The 14,205-nt window shown below is 39.4% G+C and overlaps 1 long non-coding RNA gene and 4 other non-coding genes across 5 annotated transcripts; all 5 read left to right on the top strand.

The window, feature by feature from the left end:
- Positions 1-1,119: 1,119 nt before the first annotated feature.
- Positions 1,120-1,192, top strand: trnak-uuu (transfer RNA lysine (anticodon UUU)). Its single transcript has one exon. It is a non-coding gene; the product is annotated as a tRNA-Lys (tRNA).
- Positions 1,193-1,293: 101 nt separating this feature from the next.
- Positions 1,294-1,375, top strand: trnas-aga (transfer RNA serine (anticodon AGA)). The gene has a single exon. It is a non-coding gene; the product is annotated as a tRNA-Ser (tRNA).
- Positions 1,376-1,577: 202 nt separating this feature from the next.
- trnah-gug (transfer RNA histidin (anticodon GUG)) lies at positions 1,578-1,649 on the top strand. The gene has a single exon. It is a non-coding gene; the product is annotated as a tRNA-His (tRNA).
- Positions 1,650-2,757: 1,108 nt separating this feature from the next.
- On the top strand, positions 2,758-2,898 carry LOC141354452 (U4 spliceosomal RNA). Its single transcript, XR_012360884.1, has one exon. It is a non-coding gene; the product is annotated as a U4 spliceosomal RNA (small nuclear RNA).
- A 2,007-nt stretch (positions 2,899-4,905) lies between these two features.
- On the top strand, positions 4,906-6,909 carry LOC141353285 (uncharacterized). Its single transcript, XR_012360308.1, has 3 exons — positions 4,906-5,344; positions 5,541-5,601; positions 6,457-6,909. It is a non-coding gene; the product is annotated as an uncharacterized lncRNA (long non-coding RNA).
- The last annotated feature ends 7,296 nt before the right edge of the window (positions 6,910-14,205 follow it).

Below are 14,205 nucleotides of genomic sequence, written 5' to 3'. Positions count from 1 at the left end.
TCTCATACAATAACCCTTTGGATCAAACCCTGGGAAACGCATTACTATTACCGTCATCACAATGAAGTTACATATTTTTTGTTGTTGTTTTAACATCTGTTTGACAACTACATGAGCTTTTAGGCTCATCATTGTCAATAACTATAAGCTGGTCTATTTAATAAATAAATTGAATAGAGATAAATACCACATAAACAATAAGAAATTAATAAAATATATCAAGCCACCATGTCACATATAAATATCTGCTGTGTGTGGAAGGACTTAGCCTACTTCTTTTTTACAGATAATTTCTCCAGCCTTTGAAAAACTCCTCCCACAAACCCCACAAGGTCAATATGCGTTTATTTCACTTTTATACAGATGTGCGATTGTGTTGTCTGTTCCCGACCTTGCCAATCAAATGCTGATTCGGCAGACCACACCTGATGAAACACTTAGTGAAACATTTCGAGGCTTCGTTTGGTCATAGTCACGTGACATGGGTGTTTTGAATCAAGCTTCGGATCAGTGTTTCGACACATCTGCGCTTCAGGATCTCGCAAAGCTTCCGAACGACTGTTTCGCATCAGCCATCCCTAGTTTCATCCCAATCGTTGGTGTCACATTCATTTCAAGCTTTGATGAGGGTGTCGACGTTAAAGATATCAAGGTTGCGTGTTTACGGAGTGTTCTTTACGTCACGTGGGATGATTTTGTGGAGAGATAAGCAAATCACAAAAATGATTTAGCAGGCTTTTCACAGGGAGGGTCACGTTTTTGTCACATGTGCTTTATCTCGTGCAACTCGAGAGTCAGTTCATCATGTTACGCAGACACACCTACATTTACTAGAGCTTAGTAACGCTGCCTCTCTGATGACGTTTTGGAGGACACCAGCTTTTTCCCCAAGAGAAGAGTGTCTAAAGCTGAAGCAAGACTTCTCCACTTAAAGAGCTCTCACGTACTCTGTTAGAAGACTGAAGCAGGCTCCTGCTCATTTGTGGCATCCTAGTAACATTTACTGTCCGCAGACCGGCGAGTAATGAACAGGTCATGATAAAGAAATTCCATCTTTGTCTGCAAGCGTTATCAGACGAGAGGAGGCATGAGACGTGAAGCTCTGGAACTTAGCCCTGAGCCCGGATAGCTCAGTCGGTAGAGCATCAGACTTTTAATCTGAGGGTCCAGGGTTCAAGTCCCTGTTTGGGCGATGAGTGCTCTCGCGAGAGCCTCGGTTGCATTTTGTGCCGCTGCATGAAGAGCTCCATTTCGTTGGAAACGGAGAGAGTAAAACATACCCAACGTCTGCATGTAGTCGTGGCCGAGTGGTTAAGGCGATGGACTAGAAATCCATTGGGGTCTCCCCGCGCAGGTTCGAATCCTGCCGACTACGTCTGCGGGCGTCTCCCTTTGGCTTTAGGGTCAGCTTTCGTACTCGATGGTGGATTGGACGTTGAGAGGCGCTTTGCTTAAGGTTTGCCGATGAACGTTAACAAAAAAGTTGATTGAGACCTCGGAAAATCAATGCCAAGCGCCTTCCGGTCGACACACTCAGGCAGACCTGCAGGCGGGGATCTGGCGGAGCCTGGTGGCACGCCGTGATCGTATAGTGGTTAGTACTCTGCGTTGTGGCCGCAGCAACCCCGGTTCGAATCCGGGTCACGGCAGTCCATTCGAGAAGATGCGTGGTTGATCCTGTTGCTGTCCCTTTTGTGACCGGCTGGTCCATCCACTCTCTAAAAACGTAACCTCTTCTTACAAGTCCTTTTTCGGCACACACCAAGCCCAGAGGGTTCGCCCGGACGACTCGTCGTAGTCGTGGCCGCGTGCTTCAGGCGATTGACTCGAAAGCCGTTGGGGTCTTCCCACGCACGTTCTAACCCCGCCGACTAGGAGCGTTTGTTACCTGGACGTTCTCTTGTTGGACGTTCCAGCTCACGAGGTGCTGTATTTCGGCAGCTCAAGTTGTTACCATGGGATGTGCGAAGGGAAAACTAAGCAGCCTTTTGTTGTTTCTCCTGTGTGTGTTAAACAAGCAGCCCTGTCGTGGAGTGATGCAGCTTCCATTGTCATTTCGACCGTATACAGCACGTACAACATGAGGCCAAAGAAGAGCTGGAACAGGTCTTTGTTTAGAACGGATGTGCATTGTGGCTCATCGTGTTGATCCTAACCTGAGCCGTGTTCTGAGAGGTTAAGGATTAAGGCGCCACCCCTTTCTTTTCACAATTCCCATAATTCCCTGCCCCAGATTGTTGTCCTTAATTAATTTAAACGTGGTTTTGCACTTATGCTTTTCTTAATAGAAAGCGAATAATAAATAAACTTCTCGTGAAGATCTCTTACCCGCCGAAAAGGCACAACATACAGCAAAGCAGTACCTTCTTCTTCGTCTTCTTTTTCTTCTTCGTCTCTGTTTAATGGCGGGTAGCACCAACTTTAAGGTGCATTATCGCCACCTACTGTGTTGGAGTGTGAAGCAGAGTTTTTCCCCACAAAAAAACCTAGATACTCTTAATCAATCCTGTTATCTTTAAATAATGAAATAAACTCTCCGAGCCGTAACAGATTATATTCTAAGGGTTCAAGTCAACAATTCCCACTTGCCTAATTGCCCTCTGCAATGTTTACCCTTTCCTCAATATACTTTCGACAAAAACGAAAAACATGCTCTAAAATTTGTACCTGGAGTCTGATCTCAGTTGAAAGCTTGATTACCACTATGTCGTCCAGCGTCCAGGAATGTGCACAGGAGAGGTCGTGACCTTTGCTGTCATTCTTTCGCAGAGGCAATATCGTAGCCTATGAGGTTTACCCGAGGCGTGATCATTGCTGGTTGAAAACTTTACCCAATACCCCGCCGGGATGACTTGAAATACGGTCAGCTTTGGCAATTTTTGCCAGTCTCTTAAGAGACTTACAAGGTCGTTGTAAAAGAAAGGTGTTGTTTGTAACGAGATTAGGGGAATCACAGTTTCATCCCAATCGTTGGTGTCACATTCATTTCAAGCTTTGATGAGGGTGTCGACGTTAAAGATATCAAGGTTGCGTGTTTACGGAGTGTTCTTTACGTCACGTGGGATGATTTTGTGGAGAGATAAGCAAATCACAAAAATGATTTAGCAGGCTTTTCACAGGGAGGGTCACGTTTTTGTCACATGTGCTTTATCTCGTGCAACTCGAGAGTCAGTTCATCATGTTACGCAGACACACCTACATTTACTAGAGCTTAGTAACGCTGCCTCTCTGATGACGTTTTGGAGGACAACAGCTTTTTCCCCAAGAGAAGAGTGTCATAAGCTGAAGCAAAACTTCTCCACTTAAAGAGCTCTCACGTACTCTGTTAGAAGACTGAAGCAGGCTCCTGCTCATATGTGGCATCCTAGTAACATTTACTCTGTCCGCAGACCGGCGAGTAATGAACAGGGGCCTCATTTATAAAACTTTGCGTAGGATTTGCGTTAGAAGTGGTGTACGGATGAAACATAGGACGCGCGTACGCACAGAAATATTCGGATTTATAAAACCGTGCGCACGCACATCCTACGCATTTTTCCCTTAATAAATCACAATCAATTCTAAATGTAGCGCAGCTTTTGCGGCTTCCTGACACGCCCATAGTTGCCCATAAATAGTCCGTGAAATGCCCACAAGTTAATATGCATTGATTGCGAAATCATGGCAAACACAGAAAGGAAATCAAAAAAACTTAACTTCACTCAATGTGAAGTAGAAGTTATCGTTGGCGAGGTGGAAAAGAGGAGAAAATGTTGTTTGGAGGGCACAGTGTGGGCATTACGCATTGTGATGGGGCATTTTTTTCCATCCATTTAATTGCATCTGACAAGCTACAAATGGCGGTAATAATCGACGTGGAAATAGGACATTGTTCAGCGCAAATGTAATTTCTTGTTGCTTTCTGAATGGTTGAGACATACGCCATACATTGTTTTATCAAAAATAAAACACACTAAAGGCATATGCATGAATACCATAATTCCGTAGATTATGAAGATATGGTTTACTATGAAAACAACTTTCCCCAGTGGACAATTAATACATCTATCTATCTATCTATCTATCTATCTATCTATCTATCTATCTATCTATCTATCTATCTATCTATCTATCTATCTATCTATCTATCTCCTTAATTATCTATCTATCTGTTTATGTAATTGCATCTATATCTGCTCCGTCAGACGGACACATTGACGAGAATATCAGTTTTGTACATTATTTCGTTCTGTTAACTATATTCTTTACGATGATGAATTGCACAACATGCCAATATTATTGCAGAACATATTTCACTTTTCTTTTAGCAAATATATGTTCATTTGAATTTCTGTTGTAATTTTCGATTTTTTTTTTCCACTGCTTATCGATCAAACGGGTGTTCGTGTAGGCTGTTAATTGTAAGACTTGCTTTGTGAAGTCTTCATGTTATTTATGAAAGGCAGTGTTGTCATTTTCACTTTCACTTTCATGTGTTTCTTCCATCTGCCGACGGTGTCGCCATTTCTCATTTCACCCGTTTTTGTGCGTACGCCTGGGTCAGAGCTTGCATGACGGACAGCACACTTTCCCGTCAAGTTTGCTTTTTATAAATGACAACTATTGCGTAGAGAGTGGCGTACGCCTTCTTTTGAGCGTACGCAACGTTTATAAATGAGGCCCCAGGTCATGATAAAGAAATTCCATCTTTGTCTGCAAGCGTTATCAGACCAGAGGATGAGACGTGAAGCTCTGGAACTGAGCCCTGAGCCTGGATAGCTCTCCCTGCCACCTGTAAGTCGTGGTTATTCTTGGTTATGACAGCCAATCACGTTCCCCGCTGAAACCAAGATTTGCAAGCAACGGCCAATCAGCGTTCCCGGCTGAAACCAAGATTTGCAAGCAATGGCCAATCAGCGCTCCTGGCTGAAACCAAGATTCGCATGCAATGACCAATCAGCGGTCGTATCGCTATCATGAACCTGTCTGCTAGTAACAACCAAGAATTGACCAATCAACGTCAAGAGCCCCCCAGAGCTTGCGGATTACGACCGGAGAAACATCTTCAGGTAAGTCACTTGTCAACAAAAATAAAGTAGCAAATATTTTAAATGGTTTTAAACGAAAAACCTCTAGCACAGACTAGCTTTGTAATTTAGGTAATTAATCCAAACTAATAATTAAACGTCAATTGTTGTTTTATATATATGTATATATATATATATATATATATATATATGTGTGTGTTGTTGTAATCGTTATAACGTTACTGTAATCAAACTTATATGTTTTATAGATTTGCAGAGTAATCAAAATAAAGTATAACGTTACAGTTTACTACATCTTTACTACAACTTCGTACACAGTAAGTTACATGCTTCTATTTTTAGTACAGTAGCAAATTTTTAATTGTTTTAAACGAAACACCTGTACCGTTAGCCAGGCTAACATTAGCTTTGTAATTTAGGTCATTAATACAAACTTTTAATTAAACATCAATTGTTATTTTATATGTTGTTGTTATAATTGTTATACTGTAAGTTAATCTGTATGTTTTATAGATTCACAGAGCAATAAAGTATAACTGTAAGTTACTACAGCTTTACTACAGCTTCGTACACAGTAAGTTACATGCTTCTATTTTTAGAACCTTTAAGTGTATTTTGATGCTAAACTTACTTGTTTTAGCTAAATCAATTGTAAATGCATGATTTAACGTTAAATGCTTTACTTTTAACATTATTAGAGCTTACTCTGGAATATAATGCTGATATGTAAGTTAACATTTTGAATCTGTTGGAAAAATATACATATTTATATACATAGAATAATAAAAAGCAACACTGTAAGGTGATCATGAGTAAATATATGCAATTTCTGCGTTATTAATGTGATTTTTTTTGTCAAAACATGAAATATAAATAGTCAGAGTCAATATGTTTGTTATCAGACATCAAAATAATATCAATCTATGCACAAGTTTTCTATTTTAGATGAGGGACTGTTATGAATGTTATGGAAGTGAAAAAAAGACACACGTTTTTGAGAGAAAACATTTGTAGGATTTCAGTGAATTATTATGCACAAACCAGAAGCCAAAAACAAAACAAATGGAGAAGGGATGACCCTTTTTTAGAACAAAACCAATGCATTTAAATGTAATTTTCATGTGTGCATTAAAGAGGAATATGTACTGTTATGGATGTGACAGTTCTGAAATGGTTTTTATATGATTATGAAAAAGACATACTTAAAATGCTTTAAAATCTTTAAGAAAGAGACCTTACACGGGTATAAAAACCACCAATTTTTGACATCTAAGCAATAAATGCAGTGAAAGTCTTTGGTAAAAAATGTTTCATGGTAAGGTTAGCATTTGTAAGGAATTGCCCATATAGTAATGTAATTTACACAGCTGGATTACCAAATGTGTTCGCTTTTTCTCTGTAATATTTATATCTTCATTTTTTAATTCAGATGGAGCCTCGCTTCAGGAGACGGGCTGATGGCAGCCTGAATCTTTCGGACACACTGGAAGCAGCAAAGGTGAAGGAAGCCAACAAAGGAAAGCCTTACACAAGACCCCTGTCCCCGGAGGCTGTGCTGGACAAGGCCAAGAAAAGCTTAAGTCAGCACCATGGAGATCCAGCTAACAGAAAGCACCTGCTGGGTTTCTTTGAAATCCAGTTTGGTATCTTTCGTGGGCAAACATTCAGGTGGGTTGCAGAAAATGCACTAGGGTATGCTGCTTACCTGGTTGCATCTATGAAGAGGGACCCCACAGGAGGCAGCAAAGACTCTCAAGAACATGCCCACAACAAGGGGAGTTTCAGGGAGTATATTGAGCTCTTTCCTTCTGGCAAAATTGCCATTGCTATGAAGGAAGAGCAAAATGATGCAAAAGCTTCCAAGCACGATGCCCTTACCCAGCACGCTGCACCCACCCAGCAAGCTGCACCCACCCAGCACGCTGCACCCACCCAGCACGCTGCCACCACCCATGCTTCCACTGCCTCTCTACGCTCCCTCTTGGTTGGGAAGTTGCCTGACCAAAGAACCCTGACCAAGACCATGAAAAGGATGGTTTCCCCCATCAAAATAACACCTTGTAAGCAAACATTTATGTGTAAAATACTTGGTTTGTTTTTAGTATTTGTTGCTGTTCAGGAGTCATGTTTAATTGTCCCTTGTTTTGTTTTGTAGCTTTGGCCCAGGCACGTGCACGACCCTCTGCCACCCTCACCCATCCAACTGTGTCCATTGAGGGAGCCACAGGGCCCACAGCCACCCTCACCGACCCGACTGTGTCCATTGAAGCCACCGCATGGCCCTCAGCCACCCTAACCCAGCCCTCTGTGTCCACTGAGATAGATGACAGCACACTGCTGGCAGAGGCAACTATGTTTGAGGAGGCACATGTGGCATGTACGTTTATACTTATTTAAAACATATAACAAAATATTCAAGTTTCCTTTACAGGCATAATAAAGTAAAGTAAAACAATGGGTGGGTTGCACTGACAAGGATTAGGCCCAAACATTTAATCTTGTTTAAAAATAAACAGGGTTACATTTAAATTGTCATTTTGATCCAGGTTTAAATTTTACATTAAACCTAGATTATCTGTTGCTCCAGTACTTTAAACTCTGTTTTAAATCTCAGTTAGGGATTAACTTTAAACGTGCATAGGAGGTTTAAAAAATTTTTTTTACAATTAAATGTGTGGATAAATGATCAGAAACAGACACTGCGAGTGTGGTGGTGCTATTCAAAGATGCGTTTCTTAAAATGTCTCAACAGAGTAAATTTAGCGGCACATTAAGATGTTTTATTGGCTTTGAAGCATCAAGTCCGGGATACCCTCCCTATCCTACAGTACATACATAGACTTTTTTTAAATACACAGGATAGAGGTCGATCATTCAAAAAGTATATTAATAGCACCGACGACAGTTACCGATGCATACTGCCATCTCCTCTGTCAGTCAGGAACTGAAGTGCAGACAATGAACAGACACGGCGGCATGACAAATGCGCTGGCACAGCATTATATCACAATATCTGAGCTTGTTTCCTGCCACATTGCTCCATTAATTAATACAATAGACTGTTTTAATAGATTGTCAAATGTTATTATTTTGAATCAACCCTTTAGATTTCCGATGCATGTAGGTAGTGATTTATAATACAAAAATGACTTTACCTTTGCCTGCATAAACTGTTTATTTTCTTTTGAATGACAACGTCAACATTGTTGCTGTTTAATTACAGCAAATTCATCGTGGCGGACAAAATAAATCACAGATGAAGGGTGTAGTTAAGGTTTTAATCTAAGATTTGTTAATCTGTGTTTAAATTGAAGTAGTGCAACACAAGTCAAATTAAAATTAAACTAAGATCAACAAACCCTGGATTAGCTCTAAACTGTCTGTCAAATTCTAGGCTTAATTGAAGCCTTGTTGGTGCAACAATGTGAATTAGTGTTTATGTTTTTTTCCAGCAAAACGAGTCTGTCTTCCAGCTGGATGGATACACACCCTGCCTGAAGTAGACCAAAGGTGGATATCCAAGGCCCTGTTCAGGTGGGCTGCACCAGGCCGTCCTGAGCTGATCTACACTGAAAAAAACAACTAGTAAAATTTACTTAAAAAAATCCTCGTAACAATTTGCACGAACTTTTTTTAAGTAAAATTTACTGCTTTTTTATAAGTAAAACTTACCTACTAAAATCAAATAAAATTTACTTAAAATTGCATGATAAAACATATGTTAAATAATTAATTAAATGTTACTTAATTATTTTATTTAGTAGTTAGATTTATTTTATTCGTTTAGGTAAAGTCTATTAGGCATTGCTGTCCTAATAATATTAAATAAATCGTATTTTCTGTTTGTTATTTTCTTTAACATATTAATATGGACATAGTTCTTTTAAGTGTTATAAATGGCATTATAACACACAATTCATGACTGACAACAAGTCAGTCATTGAATAAACTTGATTCGGAACAGAAACGCACACAAACTGTGTTTCTGACATGCATTATCAGCACTGTGGAAAGAATTACAATACACTGTTCTGAACAGGGTTCATGTAAAGAAACACTGATCACCTGAACGGTGACTTCACAAAATTATTATTTACAACAAAACAACATCAATAATATAAGAGCTTAAACCTTTATGACATTTTGCTAACAAATATTTAAGTAGTTAAAGTTCTTATCAGTTCTTATTCTGTGATAAAGCTTAAAAAATAAAAATATTCAGGCGCAAAGAATTGTGGGTATTCCTTACAACATGTGCAAATAAATGTAAGTAAATTTTACTTAGATTTTTTTAGTGTAATGGATTTAATATTTTTAAGTAAAATGAACTAAGATAAGCTAAAGTTTTTGATTAAAATTTACTTAATTATTTTAGGACTATGTGCAGTGACTATAAAACAGTTAAATAATACAAGAAAATATCTAATAAGACTTACTATTCCCACACAGTTCATTTTTTACATGAATTAATTGTGTATTTATCATCATTTTACTTAGGAAAATCTAGTTCTCAATAAATGTTAATATTATTATGTAGAAATTATGAGAGTTAATCTAATAAATATTACTACACCAAAAAGTTTGTTTTTTCAGTGTATAACAGGGTGGACAAACTTTGGTGGTATCCTCCACCGGTACTGTTGTGGCAAAAAGTCTTAGCTTGAATCTTCATAAGAAAAAATACTCAGGAGACAAAGGTTCCAGGTGCCAAACAAAAAATTACTTTATTTGCTCGAGCCAACAAAGTTCAGATGATCAAAGAATTACATTAGCATGCATTCAAAAACCATCCCCAGCCTTTTAATTCGTACCTCTCTGACTCCATATTTTATACAGTAAGATCAAACACTTTTTATCTAAGATGACGTATACTCTTCTAATTGGTCTTGGTTTGCCATAATTAATTTATTTGTTTGATGTGCAGCTGAATCCTTCTTCATATCTAAAATGACATATACAGCTGGACTTCTCGAATCTTAAAATGACGTAGTCTGTTTGTCGGTGATTTCGACCTTGTTTCTCAAAATAATTGTAGCGAAAATAATCAGTGTATTGCACCTGGTCTCTTTTAATTAGGAAACTGAGAAATGAAAGTTAACTAATCTAAAATGACGTCCTCTTGTTTATCGGTTATGTCGACCTTTTCTCATGAGAACAATCAGGGTATAGTGTTTTAATTGGGAAACTGAGAAAACGAAAGTTAACTAATCTAGAATGACGTCGTCTTGTTTTTCGGTTATGTCGACCTTTTCTCATGAGAACAATCAGGGTATAGTGTTTTAATTAGGAAACTGAGAAAACGAAAGTTAACTAATCTAGAATGACGTCTTCTTGTTTTTCGGTTATGTTGACCTTTTCTCATGGCATAATGTAGAAGCAACAGGCCTTATAGACCTAATATAATATTAATATAGTATATGATCAATAATATACCCTACAAAAACCACTATATATCTCCCCCCTCATGGACGTCCAAGTCCATCAAACATGAGGGGGTACTCTTAAGAAACCCATCACATAATGAGAGTGCTGCAGCAGAACGTCGTCGCACATGATGTTATACTAGCTAAGAGCTTTCATGGATAAAAGTTCCATGTAGATCCTAACACAGACGCAGTTAAGATGCAGCAATCACGCCCTTAAGAGAACAAGAACCAAAAACCTTCCCAAAAATGGCACCATTCTTATTTGTTTAAGTGAGTATATTAGCTTAAAGGAAGGAAAAAAAAAAGATTCTTGGACCCTGTACATACTAAAGGAACGCAAATATGAAAATGTTCAAAACAATTAATATCTCATTATTTGTAATTAAGAAAAGGGAAAACACATGTGAAATCAAATTCAGTAACTTTAAAAGGTGTAAAACTTATCATTATTAGAGAATGCAGAAAGAAAATATATCAATCAAAACAAGCCAGTAATCATGATCAGTAGTAAATATATTGATTAATTAAAGATGTGCTCAGTGCAGGTAAAGAGATACAACAGTAATGTAATACAGCAGTGACGATTCAGTAATATATCAGTAATCAAAACATCTAGACCATCTACTTTTAATAATATAATGGTGATGTGTGACTTTAGTGCAACGATTATATTTCCAGCGACTGCACAATGATGGATTTTCGTTCTCAGAGGAACCCCTAGCTTTTCCGGTCACCAGGGGCGCTATCTGAGACACTCTTTAGTGTAGTCGTTGAGGTGAAGTTGTGCTCCGATATCTGTGTTTCGTAATACAGTCTATGTGTATTATATGGTGTATTTCACATCTTTACATTGTCCCCCATTGTGCGGCCGAGCTAGACAATTTGTCCCCTGGATTTTATATCTAAAAATGACACCAGGACCTACAGTCACCACACAAGAGGAGAAATTAAAGATGAAAACAAAGATTAAAAACAAAATTTCTCTAACTTCCTGCCTACTCAGGACTAATGATATGTAACTAATACTGAAAAACAATAAAAGAAATACAATTACAATCTAGCTCCCTCACTAACCAAACATATCACAAAAAGATGGAAAACAAAGAAACAAAAGAATGTAACATTTTAATACATAGTTTCATAAGTATTGTCAACTGGTGGTGTGGTGTCAACTAACGATGTAGTATGTATGTTTAGCATTAGGCCGTCAGGACTTTGGTGTAGACTTATTCCTGTTTGTACTGCCATCTGCTTGGCAGTTGCCTTAGCCACCACAGACCTGAAGATAGGTAGAACACAACAGAAGAGCAAGAAAAAAACAACAATTGCAATACCGCATATAATAGCAAGTTTGGTCAGCCAAGCTTTCCATGAACCAAAGACCGAAGCAAACCAGTTATCAATTTTCTCATCAGTGCCCGCATTAAGTTTTACTTCTTCTCGCAACTTTTTCAGTTTACCCATGGCTTTCGTAAAGGCGCCATTTGGCGCTGTATGGTTTGGAATGAAGGTACAACAGTCTTGTGAAAACATCACGCAGACTCCGCCCTTCTCCGCTAATAGCCAATTAAGTGCCTGTCTGTTTTGCCAGGCCATTTTGCTAGTAGGGGCTAATTGTTCCCCTATAGCTGCCAATGCATCATCAGTGTAGTTAATGAATCTCTGCTGGTTGTAGTATAGATAATTAATCCATTCAACATTTTTGTTGGGCGTTATCCATATTATAATGGATTCAAATCCTGATTTAATTTCGCTTCTGGCTTTAAATTCATTTGGTATTCCCCTTGGCTGACCAATAGCATCTATCCAAACATTAGGATCATTCTGATATGCTCTCTTAACTCTGTGGGTGGGAGGTACAGCTTCAATAGGGTCATCAAAATTCCAAGGAAACATAGTTACACCTTGCAGTAGTTTAACTCTAGCACATAAGCCATGCCAATTAATGGGAAGTGTAGATCTTAATTTTGTTCCCCCGCATATCCAAAAATAGTCAGCTACAGCAGTTAATTGTCCAGTGTATAGATATGCTAAAGGGAAAGTGAGTGTTTGAGTTTCACAGGTCTGTATAGTTGTGTGCACATAGGTAGTACTTCCATTAATCACTGCTGTTACTCCAAGGGAAACTGTAAAATTGTCGGTTATGGTTGCTGATGCCCAATCACTAGTCCATGATTTAATTACATCTTTTTGTTTGTGCATACGGGGGTCAAGGTGCCAAATTGTTAAACAATTTCCTTCAAAATGTCCTACATTTATTCCCCCATTGTCATGTGATTGATTGAAACATTCATATTGTAGTGAGTAATCAATGCTATATACTTCTGGAATTTCAACATATTCAGGGGCTATTTTTACACCTATGTGTTTACATTCTGTTCCCCACCTCTCATCTTGATAAATTGTGGAAGTGTTACGCAATGCATTCAGCTGGGCAAAAGGATACGTTCATCTTGTCGGGTAGGCAGTGGTCTGCATAGTGCTTAGCACAGTGTCTGTAATCATAAGGGTTAGGAACAACAACAAGCTTTGTCAAAGGAGATGGTGTGCAAAGCACACAGTCGGACATCTGTGACTCACCCACGGTAAACTGTGCCCACCTGTACCAGTCATTATGCAGGGCCATGTCGAGTAGTTGCTCGTATTGTGGTTCATCGTCATCAGTGCACAAATCATTGGGTCCAGTCCAGCACTGAGAGGTCGATGGTGCTGAATTCTTCAGATAAGAGACGTCTACTGGATGGGCCTGGGTCTGTTGGATGAACTGTATCAGAGTATTCAGGGTCATCACAATGAGGAGAAGATTCTGTAACGCCCTGCGGTCCGTCGCTCGCATGTCCTTCAGTTTCTGAGGTGGCCCCCTGCAGGTGTAGTTCTGGTTCCGTTTCATCTCCTCCATCCTCTGAGGACTCAGGTTCATGAGGTGTGTCAGGACGTAATTCAGCATCCAGATCAGGTTCTGCAATGGAAGCAGGACTCGGGGTTTCTTGGCATCTGTCTTGTCCTGCTGGGTCAGGGGGCGTTTCCGGTTCTCCATGTTGACCTTGCTGATCCTCCTCTGATGTCTCAGGTTGTCCCTCCTTCTCTCCTTCTGCGGCTTCTGCGTCTCTTGGCCTTAACCTGGGAACTCGAGTACAGTGATTTAAATGATACCAGGTTGTGCTACCTTCAACTTGTACTGCGGTGGGCGTTGCTCTGACAACCGTGTAGGGCCCCTCCCGTCTTGGCTGATTCCACTTTCGTCTGAAAACTCTCAGATATACTCGGTCCCCAGGCACAATCATGCACGGAGCTTCCTCCTCTTGCCGAGGTCCACGTTTCTGCTCCTGTGAACATATAGCCTTATGTATAACAGTCAATTGTCTCATATAGGCTCTTAGTTCAACTTGCAACTGCTCCAAAGAGGGTCCCTCATATGGGCCCCTCAAAAAAGGTACTGGCATAGGTCTACCAGTAAGCATTTCATGCGGTGTCAAATTTGTAATCCTGTTTGTTTGCATTCGGTAACTCATTAATGCAAGAGGTAAAGCATCTACCCAGTTCAACTTTGTGTCAGCACAAATCTTATTGATTTTTGATTTCAAAACTCCATTTATGCGTTCCACTGCTCCCTGTGACTGTGGGTGGTATACACATCCAAGTCTTTGCTTTATTCTCAATTTCTGCAATACTGTCTTTACAGTCTTTTGAACAAATGCAGATCCATTGTCAGAACTAATCTGTGATGGTATACCAAATCTGGGAATCACTTC

This window comes from Misgurnus anguillicaudatus, chromosome 21 (assembly GCF_027580225.2).
Source record: "Misgurnus anguillicaudatus chromosome 21, ASM2758022v2, whole genome shotgun sequence".
NCBI classification, from domain to species: domain Eukaryota; kingdom Metazoa; phylum Chordata; class Actinopteri; order Cypriniformes; family Cobitidae; genus Misgurnus; species Misgurnus anguillicaudatus.
Note: the sequence above shows the minus strand (reverse complement) of the source record. Positions and strands in the feature narration are given on the sequence as shown.